This window comes from Geotrypetes seraphini, chromosome 1, assembly GCF_902459505.1.
Source record: "Geotrypetes seraphini chromosome 1, aGeoSer1.1, whole genome shotgun sequence".
Taxonomy (NCBI): Eukaryota; Metazoa; Chordata; class Amphibia; order Gymnophiona; family Dermophiidae; genus Geotrypetes; species Geotrypetes seraphini.
Window position 1 is genome coordinate 77,313,969 of NC_047084.1, and position 16,913 is coordinate 77,330,881.

The 16,913-nt window shown below is 42.8% G+C and overlaps 1 protein-coding gene across 13 annotated transcripts in view; it reads right to left on the minus strand.

The window, feature by feature from the left end:
• The window catches only part of NEDD4L (NEDD4 like E3 ubiquitin protein ligase), a 656,466-nt gene that overhangs the window by 320,556 nt on the left and 318,997 nt on the right, over window positions 1-16,913 (minus strand). The gene's annotated exons all lie outside the window — the stretch shown is intronic.

Consider the following 16,913-nt stretch of genomic DNA (forward strand, 5'->3'; position numbering starts at 1 on the left):
CCACCACCTCTCTTGGGAGCATATTCCAGGCATCCACCACCCTCTCCGTAAAGTAGAATTTCCTAACATCGCTCTTGAATCTACCACCCCTCAACCTCAAATTATGCCCTCTGGTTTTACCATTTTCCTTTCTCTGGAAAAGATTTTGTTCTACTTTAATACCCTTCAAGTATTTTAATGTTTGAATCATATCTCCCCTGTCCCTCCTTTCCTCTAGGGTATACATATTCAAGGCTTCCAGTCTCTCCTCATACGTCTTCTGGCGCAAGCCTCCTATCATTTTCGTCACCCTCCTCTGGACTGCTTCAAGTCTTCTTATGTCCTTCGCCAGATACGGTCTCCAAAACTGAACACAATACTCCAAGTGGGGCCTCACCAATGACCTGTACAGGGGCATCAACACCTTCTTCCTTCTACTGGCTACTCCTCTCTTTATACAGCCCAGCATCCTTCTGGCAGCAGACACCGCCTTGTCACACTGTTTTTTTGCCTTTAGATCTCCGGACACTATCACCCCAAGGTCCCTCTTCCCGTCCTTGTGATGTAATGGAAACTGGACTTTCCTGTCACTCACAGGGCGGGAGAGGTCCCCTCTCAAATATGGAGTGAAATATAAAAGGATCTTGCAAGCAAATGCTTGTGTCTTCCTTCCTCAAGGATCCAGGAAGAGGGTGACTGAACCCACAGCTGGGATTATATGCAGCTGGGATTATATGCAGACTGTGCTATCTCAGCCATTCCATCCAAGACAGTAATTCACCTACAAGCCATCTAGCCACCAGCACAGTAAGCAGAAGAGCAGGAAAGAAGCCAGCAACAGAGAAGACAATGTATGAAGGGAGACATAACAAACTATAGCTATGTGATGCAAGGTTCCATATTAGAAGTTACCACCCAGGAAAAGGGTCTAGGGGTCATCGCTGATGATACACTGATATCTTCTCTTCAGTGCACGGCAGCAGCTATGAAAGCAAATAGAATGTTAGAAATTATTAAGAAAAGAAGGAAAAATTCTGTGTACCTTTTCTAATTCTGCTATATCTTTTTTTTTTTTTTTTTTTTTAAGTTATGGTGACCAAAATTATACATAATCAACAAGCCTTGAACACTTATGAGGCTTTTGCAGATGACAACAGAGCTTGCAGGAAAGGGGCAGGGACAGAAAAAAAACTCACAGGGGTAGGACTGGAAAATGAGTTCCTGTGGGGATGGGGAAAAATTTGTCCCATGTCATTATCTAAGTAGAAACTAAAATGAAATGGCCAATGTGAAGGCTAAATGACAGCAGCCTTGTATAAGGCAGAAATATATCATCACATTTCCACTGATGGAGATTACCGTATTTTCACGTAGATAACGCGCATGTGCCTCAGGCCCTGCCCCCAGGAGGGACCTAAGGCTCCTGGGCCTATTCTGATTGGCCCAGGCGCCTTAGGCCCCACCAGTAGGCGGAGCTTTGGGACGGATGGGCCAATCCGGCCTCATTCCGTCGTTGGCTGCCTGCCGGACAGGCGGGTTTGGCTCCCGTCTGTCCGGCCAACTACACAAAGGTACGGGGAAGGGGGGTGGGGGTGTCGTGGGGGTCGGCCAGGGGGGTCGCGGGTCGGCTGGGGGGGGCGGTCGGAGGTTCTTAGGGGGGGCGGTCGTTGGGGGGAGGGGGGTTTGCGTCGAGGGCAGGAGGGCCTAGGATCCCTCCTGCCCGTAATGTAGTGCGGGGTGGGGGTAGAGGGTCACCGTGGCCAGGAGGGTTTGGGCTCCCTCCTGGCCCGAACAACTAGCTGGGGGGGGGGGTCACCAGGGCCAGGAGGACTTGAGCTCCCTCCTGGCCCGAACAACTAGCGGGGGGGGGGGGGTCGCCAGGGCCAGGAGGACTTGGGCTCCCTCCTGGCCTGAACAACTAGCGGGGGGGGGGGGGGTCACCAGGGCCAGGAGGACTTGGGCTCCCTCCTGGCCCGAACAACTAGCGGGCGGGGGGGTCACCAGAGCAGGAGGGCTTGGGCTCCCTCCTGGCCCGATATTGTCGGGGAGTTGGGGAGTCGGCGGGGCAAGAGGGCTTGGGCTCCCTTTTGCCCTGATCGTGTCGGGGAGTCGGGGGGGCAAGAGGGCTTGAGCTCCCTCTTTCCCCGATCAAGTCAAGAGGGCTTGATGTTAGAGAAAGGGCGAACCGCCGGAAGAGGAAGCAGTGCAGGCGCAGGGCTCACAGAAGGGCCGGGACCGCCAAGAGGAAGCAGCAGGACACCGGTAGGAGCTTCTACATGATGGGGGGGGGTCGGGAAGCTGTGGGGGTGCGAGCAGTCCTTCAGGGTGGGGGTGCGGGTGGGAGTGCGTGCGAGCGGTCCTTCGGGGTGGGGGTGCGGGTGCGTGCGAGCGGTCCTTCGGGGTGGGTGAATCGGACGTCGGGGGGGGAACTATGTAAAAAAAAATTTGTACAACGCGCTCACGCGTATAACGCGCAAGGTTATGCACGGTTTGTAAAAATCGTGTATAACGCACGCGTTATATGCGTGAAAATACGGTACTTGGATAGGAAATTCATTAACAAAAACATTTTTAAGCTACCCAGGGTCAAAGACAATAACACATTTGAAGTTTTCATGGCTGTTTAATAGTATACTATGGACTATGGCGGTTGATTACTTATGTTACAATTTAGGAGTTGAGACCCTCTCAGGACAGCCTCTTGAAGGATCCAATGATAAAAAGAAGTGAATATATGGAAGCTGAAGAGAAAAAAAAAATTCTATGGTGTTCTATGATTCAGGAACATCTTCCCAAAGCTGATAAGATGATAGAGATTTGTGCTACAGTAAATTAGTGAAGGTGTTATTGCTTTGTCAGACATTTGCTGGTGAATGAATTATTACCCGGGGGGAAAGAAGTTACAGCACATTTAGAACAGAATTTTTCAGGTAGGGATGTGTTCAAATGTTGTTGTAAAATGTGCTATGTAAATTACTTTGAGAAGTCTGACGCTGTGATAAAAAAAAAAAAAAAATAACTTAATACATATTCCTCAAAAGAAAGCTGACAATGTAAGAAAGATGTGGGTCTCTCAGGAGTACTAGAGAATAGCAGTAGCTTATCCACACTAGTATACCCTTCCTTCCATATTTGGGGGGGTTAGGTGCAAAGCTGGTCTGCAAATAAGAAAAATCTGCGAATAACTTTAGGGCCAACTGATACACCCCCCACCTCTCGGACCTCTCTACTTACTTTTTTAAAGCCTGGTGGTCTAGCGGTGAAGTGGGACAGGAGCCATCTTCCTATGCTCCTGCCCCTTGCAGAGCCAAAAACTAATATGGTTGTCGCTGTAGTCTCGTGAGACCACGGGAATTCATGGAGCCACTTTTGTTTGCGGCTCTGCACAGGGCAGGAGCACAAGAAGATCCCTCCTGCCCCGCTTCATCGCTAGACCACCAGGCTTTAAAATGTAAGTGGTGAGGTCCAGGAGGCGGAGTAGGTCAGCGAGATGAAAACCATGAATAATCAAAGTCAGGAGTGCCGAATCCGTGAATATAGAAGGGGTCCTGTAGTATTAGTAAGGGCTCTAACAAGTGCAATCCTGCAGCAAAATTCCAACTCTGCATACAATGAGAACTTAAAACTAGAGAGGATATTCTGAGCTCCTGAGAAAACAGTGTACATGGAAGGATCCAAGAAACTAAAAAAAAACAACAAAAACCCAACCAAAAGCCATCTTTGCAACACCTGGAAATCTTCACATCACCCTATAGAAGGGGTGTCAAAGTCCCTCCTCAAGGGCCGCAATCCAGTCAGGTTTTCAGGATTTTCCCCAACGAATATGCATGAGATCTATTTGAATGTACTGTTTTCATTGCATGCTAATAGATCTCATGCGTATTCATTGGGGGAATCCTGAAAACCCGAGTGGATTGCGGCCCTCGAGGAGGGACTTTGACATCCCTGCCCTATAGTTATAACACCTCAATAGTCTGGTATCGTGTGTAACCTCCCTTTTTTACCCGGATGCTGGCAGAAGGACCACACAGTTATTTCTTTGATGGCCAAAGCCAGGACCAATTTATCAGCTGGAGTCCTGCAGCAAGCATGTACCTGACACTCCCTGCAATCCTTTAAATAAGACAGACCACAGCAGGATATGAATTGTCCAAACTAGAGAGTTGCACGGGGACAGAAATCCCACCCGTCCCCGCCAAAATCCCACCCGTCCCCGTGAGGAATCCCACCCATCCCCACCTGTCCCCACGAGGAATCCCCTCCATCTCCACCCGTCTCTATAAACTTCAGAAATAGTTATTTAATTTAATTATGCTACTGAATTAAAGGCTCTGGTAGAGACCCATTTACAAATAAGCAAAGAGACTTTAATTTGGAAATATTAATTGGGAAGAATACATTCTTTGTAAATGGGTTTCTACCAGAGCCTCTAATGTAAATATAAAATATAAATATTCAGCTGATGAGAACAGAACCCCCAAGCTGTCAGCTGAGGACTTCCTTTGCAGTTGGCCGGAGGTCCCTTTTGCCAAGCTTGGCAGGCAGCAGTAGCGTCACAGATGCTGGCACCTCAGTGGCTTATGGATGCTGCCAGTGACTGCTGTGCTTGGTGGAGGCGATGGATGTTGCAGGTGGTAGGAGTTTGATCAGCGGGCAAGACTCTTCACATCAAAGGCAGACAAGACACAAATTATGTCATTTAAATCTAAAAGCAGCTAATCTATGTTGGTCCTGTGAGAAATCAGTGGGTACACTACCCCATATGATTTATCAATGCTCTCTGCTTATGATATGTTGGCAGAGAGTTTGGAGCACCATTTCCTCCATACTAAAGATTCATGAACCGTTAAATTTCAAAATTATTGTACAAGGACAACAAGGTCGCACAAAATCCCTAAAGGAGCCCAATGCTCGCTTGCTAAATATTCTACGGTTTCTGGTTATCCAAAACATCTTGCACTGCTGGAAGAATTTATCCAAGGTAGAATTTATAGTATGGTGGAACACAGTTTGCATTACTAGCAAATTTGAAAGTGTAATAGCAGAAAAACATCAATCCACTAGATCATTCCTTAAAACCTGGAGCCCGGTCCAATCTTATTGTAATTTAGACCACTGACAATCAGTATTTTTAGATTATATGGTATAAGATTATATTGATCATCTTTTTCTTGTCACAATTATTAAGTGATGCTCATTGGAAGTTCTCTCACATGCTTGTATGCAGGCAGGCATAATATTTATTGATAATGTGTGTACTAGTCCTATATATCTGTTATATATATTTTATAAAATCAAGCATAAAAACCACCAATATAGACCAAAATGACACTGAAGGTATAGTTTTTTGTAAGGGAACAAGCCTCAGATCATGGAGTTTTACCCATTCCGGGTTTTCTCAAAGAGACAAACAAATCTGATCAGAATTTACTAACCATACTACACTAGAAAAACTAACTTTTCCATTGTAGCTCCAACTTTATGGAACGCCATGCCACCTCAACTTCGCTTTGAAAATTCACTTGACAAATTCAAGACTAAACTAAAAACGTTCTTATTCTAAGACACATACCATAGCGTCTAAATATTTCCTTTCCAACAGTCTGCAAAATAAACACGAACCTCCACCTTCCCTTTAATTTGTTTTTAATTATGTAATTATTAACTTTCCCCTCCCCCTTTCCTCTCAAGCTCATGTTCGTATTTGTAATTTGTCTATTTAATGTTCACATTCCCCCCCCCCTACAAAAATTTATTTTAACCTTTCATTTTTAGCATTGTAAACCGGCCAGGTGCACGTCGATGGTCGGTATATTAAAATTAATTAAACTTGAAAGTTAATCTGTTCTCGTACTCCTGCTTGCATCACCAGCTTGAACCCATCCTCCCTATCTTTAACTCAATTAATTAATTAATTTATTTAATTCATTACTCTTTTATCTTCTATTAATCTATAGTAAAATTCATCTAAATTAGATCTTTCAAGTCATACTAGAATAAACCACTTAAATATTTAATACTCCCTACAGCCATTTCCTCATGGCGATCTGCACGGGGCAGGAGTGTAGGAAGATCACTCCTGCCCCGAAAGCCCGCTAGACCACCAGGTAAGGTCGGGAAGGCAGCAGGGAGGTAAAAAATATGTTTTTTTTTATTTTCCCCCTCCCTAGAAAAAAAATCGCGATTATGTGAAATAGCGAGTGCAGAAACCGCGAATGGGAAGGGGGAAGTGTACTTATCTTGAAAAAATGCATTGGTGCTTTTAAGTGCTATATTGAAAAGTGCATTCGTGTTGCAAACTGATTCAATTCATTTCCAGCTTTTGTAGCTTAAAGTGCTTAGCTCCTGCTCTAAAATAACCAAGGCCGTTGCTTATTACTTTCAGTCATCCAACACGGCCTGTGTTTCGCAGGATACACTGATCCCCACTGCATCAGGGAAAAGTCTCTCTAGAAATGCTTCTCTGGGCTATAAACATACTCCTGCCAATGCTCAGAACCAGCAGGGGTAATGAATAAAATTAATTAATTAATTGAGTTAAAGGTAGGGAGGCTGGGTTCAAGCCGGTGATGCAAGCAGGAGTAAGAGAACAGATTTGTTTGTCTCTTTGAGAAAACCTGGAATGGGTAAAACTCCATGATCTGAGGCTTGTTCCCTTACAAAAAAATGCCTTCAGTGTCATTTTGGTCTATATTGATGGTTTTTATGTTTGATTTAATTAATAGGTAACCACCAGGTTTTTTGAGTTTATTGATATATATTTTATACACATAATCTACATGATTTGCAATGTTTTTTTTTAATTCAATAATTGTACACTTTGTTTTATAAACTTAATAAAAATATTTGAATTAAAAAATCTAAAAGCAGCTTCTGCAGGTTTTCTTAAATAATTCAATTCAGCTGCCATTTGTCTAAGATGTGTCAACTTTTTTACATATTGATAGTAGCATTTTATAGTTGGAACAGCCTGCTTAAGGCTAGTCTCGAGCTTTAAGAGAATAACATGGAACACAGTTTGTCCCTGTCCCTGTCTGTAGGTATCTGTCCCCATGTCATTCTATAGTTTCTGTCCCATTAGCAGTTCTCAAAAACTCCAAAGAATTCTGCCAGAGGAACTTGCAAAGATACAAACGAAAAGGCAGATAAGTCAATAGATTCTCAGAGAGGTGTTATGGCCAAACCTGGAGGCAGAATGAGAACGCCCTATAATCCAAATAAATATATAATTAGTGGTAAGGGGATATCCTCAGTGTGAAGGATTAGCGAAGGGAGGAAAACCTCTAGCGCTTAATACAACAAAGTGGCGGCGGGAAGCCACCACCTGCACACCATCACTGGATATCACCCGTGTGCTTAACCAAATGCTAATCAAAATATATAATCAAAATTATACAGTGAATCTAAAGTGAAACACACAATACAGGGAGGCCGAAACACCACTCTAAGAACCCCCCAGCCAACTCCACAAGAAGTAAAACTTAGCTTGAATTGAAGAAAAAATATGTCCTTCCGATGTCAGCAGGTCCAGAAAAAATTGAATAAGACCTTGTTCTCTGGGCTGGGTTTCTGGACCTGCTGACTCGGAAGGACATATTTTTTCTTCAATTCAAGCTAAGTTTTACTTCTTGTGGAGTTGGCTGGGGGGTTCTTAGAGTGGTGTTTCGGCCTCCCTGTATTGTGTGTTTCACTTTAGATTCACTGTATAATTTTGATTATATATTTTGATTAGCATTTGGTTAAGCACACGGGTGATATCCAGTGATGGTGTGCAGGTGGTGGCTTCCCGCCGCCACTTTGTTGTATTAAGCGCTGGAGGTTTTCCTCCCCTCGCTAATCCTTCACACTGAGATATCCCCTTACCACTAATTATATATTTATTTGGATTATAGGGCGTTCTCATTCTGCCTCCAGGTTTGGCCATAACACCTCTCTGAGAATCTATTGACTTATCTGCCTTTTCGTTTGCATCTTTGCCATTACCAGTTCTGACACTTGCATGTCCCTTATCTAGCAAACCATTGTTCACCCTCAAAACTGACCTTCCCTCAAGTCCTCCTTATCAAAGTTTAAGAGTAGAGGTAAGTTTGAGACTGGTTGAAAATCAGCACAAACTGATCTATTTGCCCCTTTCTTTATCAAAATTGATGTCTTCGCTGCAACCTTCAGTTGTAATGGCACCTCCCACTATATCAAAGAGGGATTGACTGAGATCTAATCCATCTTTGTATTTGAACAATGCCACACTTGCGTTGTAAATGAAAAAGTATGGTATGGTATTATCACATTGAACATTTCCAGCTTTTCAACACCTTTTACACTCCCTTTTAACAATCAAAATAGAATCAAGCCAATCATAAATATTTGAGGAGAGTAATTTTTTGGCTGAGCAGTTTTGTTGTGATTCTTATGAGATTTCCTACTCAATAGGCAATCTGAGCCCTCACTTGCAACTAGGCAGGGTCTTTCTCTATTTTATCTTTCCCCTCAGACTAGCCATTGCTTTGATGGTATTCTCCCAGGAACCACAGATCACAGCTGCCCAATCTAGCATTAACAACAGAGGATTGGTAAATGAGATTAAAATGGTAGGGGGTTTATAACAAAAGAAGTACAAGAAGAGACTAGAAGACCTCCACATGTATACTCTGGAGTAGAGGAGGGACAGGGGTAATATGATACAGACATTTAAATATTTGAAAGATATTAGATTAGAAACAAATCTTTTCCAGAGAAGGGAAATTGGTAAAACTAGAGGACATAATGTGAGGTTGAGGGATGGTAGACTTACCCCTCTTTTACAAACGCACAGCACGGGGTTTAGTCTGACTTCTGTGGTAAGCAAATTAATGGAAACGCTTTTAAAACAGAGAATAGTCAAGTTTCTGGAATCCTATGGATTACAGGACCAGAGGCAACATGGATTCACTAGAGGTAGGTCTTATCAGACAAATCTGATCAATTTCTTTGACCAAAGAACTGGATACAGGATATGTGCTAGATGTGGTGTATTTAGATTTTAGCAAAGCCTTTGACAGTGTTCCATACAGACGTCTAAGAAATAAACTGAGTGCCCTTGGGATGGGTCCCAAAGTGATGGGCTGGGTCAAGAACGGGTTGAGTGGGAGATCGCTCTGAGGAAAGGGATGCTACCAGTGGTGTGCCTCAAGGTTCTGTTCTTGGGCCTGTTCTTTTTAACATTTTTATGAACAATATTGCTGAAGGGTTGTCAGGTAAGATTTGCCTCTTTGCAGATGATATCAAAATCCGCAATAGAGTAGACCCAGGATGGTGTGAATAACATGAAGAAAGACCTAGTGAATCTTGAAGAATGGTCTGAAATTTAATACTAAGAAATGCAAGGTCATGCATTTGGGCTGCAAAAACCCGAGGAAATGGTACAGTTTAAGGGATGAAGAACTTATGTGCACAACAGAAAAGCAGGACTTGGGTGTGATTGTATGTGATGATCTTAAGGTGGCCAAACAGATTGAAAAGGTGACGGTGAAAGCTAGAAGGATACTAGGCTGCATAGGGAGAGGTTATGGCCAGTGGGGAAAAGGAGATACTGATGCCCCTGTAAAAGACTTGGTGAAACCTCATTTAGAATATTGTGTATAATTCTGGAGGCCGCACCTTCAAAAAGATATGAAAAGGATGGAGTCAGTCCAGAGGAAGGCTTCTAAAATGGTGTGTGTGATCATCATAAGGTGTATGGGGAAAGGCTTAAAAATATCAATCTGTATATTTTGGAGGAAAGGCGGGAGGAGGGACATATGGTAGAGATGATTAAATACCTATGTAATGTAAATGCACATGAGTGGAATCTCTCATTTAAAAGGAAGCTCTGGAATGAGAGGGCATAGGATGAAGTTAAGAGGCGATAGGCTCTGGAGTAATCTAAGGAAAAAACTTGTTTACAGAAAGGGTGGTAGATGCATGGAACAGTCTCCCGGAAGATGTGGTGGAAACAGATACTGTGTCTGAATTCAAGAGGACCTGGGATAGAGAGCGAGGGCCTGGGATAGAGAGCGAGGGCCTGGGAGAGAGAGCGAGAGCGAGGGCCTGGGAGAGAGAGCGAGAGCGAGGGCCTGGGAGAGAGAGCGAGAGCGAGGGCCTGGGAGAGAGCGAGAGCGAGGGCCTAGGAGAGAGTGATCGAGAGAAAGTGAGAATGAGAATGGTTACTGTGGATGGGCACACTAGATGGGCCATTTGGCCTTTATCTGCCATTATGTTTCTGTTTCTATGAAAACTCTCTAACTGTGCTTTACGACCTATGCATAACACCTCAATCTTTAACCAATTCTGATGCAACCAGGTTTTAACAACTTGAAAATAATTTTGAAGGCGTAAAAGTGCATCAGATATAGAGTCAACCACTGGTCTCAAGAACTGTATATTATTGGCATATATTCAAAAATTCACATCCAATTTTCTTAATTCTTGACAAATGGGCAACAAATATCTATAATAATAAAATGGTAAGCGCGCATGCGCACTCTAAAGCTGTGTTCCCTGATCCGTCACGATGCGGCCACAAGAGTGCGCATGCGCGCTTACTACGCATCGGGCTTACCATTGCCCCAGCCAGCCGCCGATCGCCTCCTCGAGCGAAGTGAGGAGCCGGCCAGGGCAGCGTAAGGTCCATGCCCGACCCTGGCAATGTCTATCTTCTGCCGTTGCTGCTCTGCGCAACCCTGGCCTCGGCACTGAGTGCGCATGCGCGCTAAGGCAAAGGCGGTGCGGAGCGGCGGCTGCCGGGAGGAGGCCGCGGTGGCTTGAGGCGCCTGCAGGCCACGGCAGCCCTTTCTGGTCTCCTGAGCCGCGTACTCATGCCCCGATTGCTGGCGGTGCTGTACACTGAATGTTCTGTGTCGCAGGCTTTTGTGCTGAGCCATCTTCAGAGCAGGACCAATTCATGAAAAAGGTGGTCCACGTTGGGACCCAGGACCCTGAAATCTTCACAAGAAAAGTGTACTACAACAGGGGTTGATGGACAGGGGAAGAGGTGCTGATGGACAGGGGGGGGAGAAAAAGGAAGGGAGGCCTACTGCTGGACAGGGAGAGCAGGAAAGAGGTGATGATGGACAGGGGGGAGGTAAAACAAAGGGAGAAGGGCTGCTGCTGGATAAGGGGAGCAGAGAAGGGGTGGTGGAGGACACAGGGGAGGTAAAAGGAAGGGAGAATGGACAGGGGGAGCAGGCAAGGGGTGGTGGTGGACAGCCAAGGAAAAAAAAAAAAAAAAGAAAGACAGAAATACAGAAAGCGGCTAAGGAGAGAGAGAAAAAAAAAAAAGACAGACACACACATATATATTCTAGCACCCGTTAATGTAAAGGGCTATAAGACTAGTATGTTAAATAACCCTGTTGATAACGTTGAACCTGTGGAACACCTTTGCCAAGGGTGGCCCTGTCTGAATGATCCTGAGAAATGTCTACCTGAAACGTCCTTTCAGATAAGAATGATTGAAACCACTCCAACACTGTTCCCTCAACGCATATAGCCTTCAAGCCTGAGAGTAAGATCCTGTGATTGACTGTATCAAAAGCAGACAAAATGTTCCAAAAAAAAAAAAAAAAAAAAATCACAAAGAAATAATTACCTTGGGCAAGACCTTCTTTTAAATAATCTTTCAAAGAATCTAGAATAGATACTAACAATAATTCTGTGGAATGTTTAGGCCGAAACCCAAACTGAAAATTGTCTAAAACATCGTATTTATCCCAAAACTCCTGCAATTGAGAAAGTACAACTTTTTCGAACACCTTTGCCAGAAAGTTCAAAGATGAAATAGGATGATAATGATCCAGTTCCTTTTCACTCTGCTTAGCCCAATGCATATTCTTTGGGGAAATCCTGAAAACCCGACGGGATTCGGCCCTCAAGGAGGGACTTTGGGGACCCCTGGCTTAGCCTTTAACAGTCCAACAATCACTTTCTTCAAACTTACAAGGACACTACCCATAGCCAAAGATTTTGTAATTATCTTCAATACAGATGGTATTAAAGCCTCTCTAATATCACGAAGTACACTTACAGGACATGGATCAAGTGAAAAAGTAGACTTATCTAAACTCTGAATAACCATTTTAACTTGTGCCTCTGTAACCTTTTCACAACCTGACCACTTTACACTCCGCGTCTTTGGAACCACTACCAGAGGACCGTTATAAAAGTCCGTAGAAACATTCTAGACCTTGCACGTAAAATATTTTTAAAAATCCTTACCTTTAAAATGTCAACATCATGTTGTAAGGGTGAATGTGTGAGTTTTGTCATTACCTTGTATGTGTTTACTTACTTTTTATTTCTAATGTACGAATATGTAAGCACTTTTCTAATGATTTTCCTTGAAATCTATATTTTCAAATTCCAATTTTAAAAGGTGGTAATAAAGCAGCTGTGATGTCAGAAGACCGGTGCTATAGTATAAAAATTAGCACCATGTTGGCTGAGCTAGTGACATTAGAGTGCATATGAGCTGTATTTACACATTCACATATGCATTTCATAAAATCTTCAGACTTCTTTCTGAAATTTCAATGTGAAATTTAATAAAAGTGGCAATTCACCAAGCCAGCTTAAAGTGTGATCATCATCACAATCATATGAATCATAGTTGTCAATATTCACAATTAATAATTAACATATACATTAATGTTCTAATAAAAACACATTATTGCACTGAGACAATATGACACTACCAAAAAATGTAAATACTCTTGAGAACTTCCCATTCCCAAACATTAGTATTTAAACATATTTTTATGCTACTTAATTGACTTATTATTTAAAACCGCAGCAAGAAAATATACTCTGCCTGGATAAGGCTTTTCTGTCTACAGGAGGAGAGTATCTGAGAGGTCATTAACACTTGGTTGTGGCAGGACTAGAGACGCCGGGATGCCTGTTTTCACTTAAGATAAATAAAGGCTCTTGCAGTTGCTGCTTGCAGTCTAGTTGGCATGCCTAAAACCAACCTACATGCAGAACCAGACCAATCTGGAATATTTTGTTCAGCAAGTTAACATCTTTTAATGATTCCTATCTAAAATGTGAAAACATCTTATCAGTTTCTCATGTTCTCTTTTGTATAGCGCTACAGGATACACACAGTGATACACAATGGTAAGAAGTTATTTGGGTACAAATGTCCAAAGAACAGATTGATATGGGTGTATGCCGAATCCGTTCAAGAGGTACAAGGCTTGTTAAGATCACAAAGTACAATTTAACTGCATTTACTCTGTTGTTTTCCGGAAGCCTTTTTCTTAACCTGTTTATTTGTTAAACCACCTCGCCAAGCCGCTTACTGCAAACACACAGAATGCACCCAAAGAAATATAAAATGGAGAATAGATGCAACGTATTTGCATCACGTGATCGACGAATATACACTTCTTCACAAGTCACCATTTGAGTAATACATTTTATGCCATATTATTTAAACAGCAGATTGACAAAATGAACTAAAGAGAAAAAAAATATCTACCATTAAGTCATAGAGAGCTCCCTTTTGGTCTAAATTCCCTGAGAAACGAAGTCTAGAAACACGGTGACACTTTACTTAATACAGATCGCGCCGCGTTGTGGGGGGTTTGGGGGGTTGTAACCCCCCCACATTTTACTGAAAACTTCACTTTTTCCCTGTTTTTAGGGAAAAAGTTAAGTTTACAGTAAAATGTGGGGGGTTACAACCCCCCAAACCCCCCACAACGCCGGCGCGATTTCTATTAAGTAAACTGGGGGTGCTCCCCAACAAAAACCCCCGTCAGAGCCCCTAAAAACAGTAATTTTCTTCGGCGCGCGCCTCCGTCTTGCGCTCAGTTGTCGGCGTGCGCCTTTGTCTTCCGCGTTGTTGTCTTTGAACCGGCTCATTTCATACTAAAGTTATGTCTAGTTTTTATAATGCATTATAAATGCTACTACTTCCTAGAGCTACCTATTTAATTATTAAACTATAAAGTCTAAAAGCAGATCTGCATTTATACTTCAACTGGCAACGTAGCTTAAATTTGCTGGCAATGCAGTCCTAGAAAACAGCCTAAAGTCTTAGGAAGAAAAAGTTCTGATGACTGAAAATAAGCGTGCAATATCAAACTTCTATTGCCTCCAGGCTCTAGCTTGCAGCTGTTGGAAAAAGGTATATTACTAATAAATGTATGCTATATGGTGGCTCACAGCGACATTCGTGTGTGCATTCTGTGGTCAACACAACATTCTGCTGTATGCAACTGAAAAAAAAACCTAGCTAATAGCGTTACACAAATTGTCTTTACTCTATACAGCTCTGCTGTAAAAAAAAAAAAAAGAAAAAGAAAGTTCACAAATTCAGATGCTTTTCCCAACTGTCTCTACAGTACCGACCTAACGGAGTAGCAGGGTAACACTTTCCATTTCTGGGTGAAAAGGATCACATTTCTTCCCAGACCTCCTCTCCCATGGTCACTTAACCAATTTGTAGAAGCATGCTAAGAGCTGTCACCGCTTCTCCTTAGTCCTGGGGAGCAGGTTTTTCTACCCATGCAGCTGTTTGCTGGGAAGGGGTCTGCACATAGCAAAAGGGAACATAGAAAATCTACTATACCAATAGCGATCCTTGGTTTTACGCTAATACTTGGAGACAATTCGGTGGCATATTCTTTAAATGTCCAGGATTTTCATAAGAGTTTGCTAGGTAATATTATCAAGAACAGAGGAATGTTGAATTACGGTAAGTTGCCTTTCTAGACTCTAATGCATTGAATAGCCTAGTGTGGTTAGAGCACTGGGCCTGGTATCCAAAAAATGTCTGTTCAAGCTCCACTGCTGACTCTTGTGACCTTGGGCAAGTCACTTAACTCTCCATTTTCTCAAAATACGATTGTGAGCCCTCCAGGGACAGGGAAATAATTAGCGTACCTGAATGTAATTCACGCTGAGCTACTTCTGAAAAAGGTGTGAGCAAAATCCAAGTAAATAAAAATAACGCAGGATCTGGTCTGAAAATTTGGTGTTTCATTCACCTACTTTTTTGAAGAACAAACTAAAAATGTACTACAAGGTTCAAAGGTTCAAAATAAATGGAGATAAATAGAGAAAACTAAAATAAACCTTAAGCTTATATACTGCATCTTCTCTATAAAGATAGAGCTCGGCACGGTTTACAGAAAATTAAAAAGAATAAATACAATAGGAATAGGGATAATATGGAGGGAAGCGAAGTTTACAATTTTGAAAAAGCCAAGTTTTCAGATGTTTTCAGAATAATTGGAGAGAGCCCTGATCACGCAACTGGACAGGAAAATTATTCCAGAAAATACATGAGTGTAAAGGAATCAAGTACTAAAGAGTCTTGATTTTCTTTGTCAACATGGGGGTTTGTCTACATAAAGCAATGAAGGTTAGTGTAGGCCTCTGTGGATTGTCTGCAGGGAAAGGGAAACAGACTGGGACTTGTATACCACCTTTTTGTACTCAAACAGCCACACTCAAAGCGGTTTACATACAGGTACTTCAAGCATTTTCCCCATCTGTCCTGGTGGGCTCACAATCTATCTAATGTAGCTGGGGCAGTGGAGGATTAAGTGATTTGCCCAGGGTCACAAGGAACAGCGCAGGGTTTGAACCCACAACACCTCAGGGTGCTGAGGCTGTAGCTCTAATCACCATGCCACTCTCCTCCGAAAGGCAGGTGATGTGTGCATTTATGTTGCAAAGCATTCTACCTCTACATGCAGAAAAAAAAGGAAGAGAATCCTATTTTAAGAAAGTATTTCCACAATCCTTATCTCTTTCTGGAAATAGAGAGAGCAGCAAAGTCATCCTATGGCTTTGCGGTAGTTACCGGCTGCCTCGCTCTTTTACATTTCACAGGGAAAATGAGGGGAAAAGAACTCAGAAGCAAAGTCTGAAATCTGTTCTACTTGGTCTGTTTTCACAGCTGGAGATAGAATATTTCCTATTCTTTATACAATACGATCTAATCTAACAACTGAAGTGCACTGCTATTCAAGCAGTAATGATGTCCCATAAAACGTCAGCCAGGACCCGTCTGCATGAGGTTTTAACCTCCAGGCGTGCAACTTGTGGAAAAACATAATTTGCTTTCACCGAGAACAGTATAGGTGCTTCCTGTACATGCTATCAAAAATTATTTAGATCGTTTTTAATTTTAAAAATGATGCTATTTTCCACAAGTGTTAAGTAAAAATAACACTTTCTTCCAGCTGAAAGTAATTAAAAGACCTGGATAAATTCACCTGAAGGTAGCACATACATCCTTATTTCAACAGTTACCAAATGCATTTAAGTAATACTACTATTCTTGACTATTTTTTCCCCCATTCCATGTAGCTCACTGGTCAATACTGTCTAATCAGAGAGCCCTGGCTGAGGGGATTCTATTGGTTCAGACAAAAGCACGCTACGACAACCCAGCGCAGACAACTGAGTGCAAGGCGGAAACGTGCCAAAGAAAAACAGTATTTTAAGGGGCTCCGACGGGGGGTGTTGGTGGGGAACCCCCCCACTTTACTTAACAGAGATTGTGCCAGCATTGTGGGGGGTTTGGGGGGTTGTAACCCCCCTCATTTACTGGAAACTTAACTTTTTCCCTCTTTTTAAGGGAAAAAGTGAAGTTTTCAGTATAATGTGGGGGGTTACAACCCCTCAAACCCCCCACAACGCCGGCACAATCTCTGTTAAGTAAGTGAGGGTTCCCCCCCACGCCCCCTGTCGGAGCCCTTTAAAATACTGTTTACTTCAGCGCGCTTCCGCCTTGCGCTCAGTTGTATGCGCTGGGTTGTTGGCGCGCATTTGTCGTCACGCGCTTTTGACCAGTCACCGAGTCTATTTCATAGTGTTTTAATCTAGCAACACATAGAACAGATGTTTGAAAAGGAAGCTAACACACCTACATAAAGTCATCACTGAAAACAAATGGTATATGT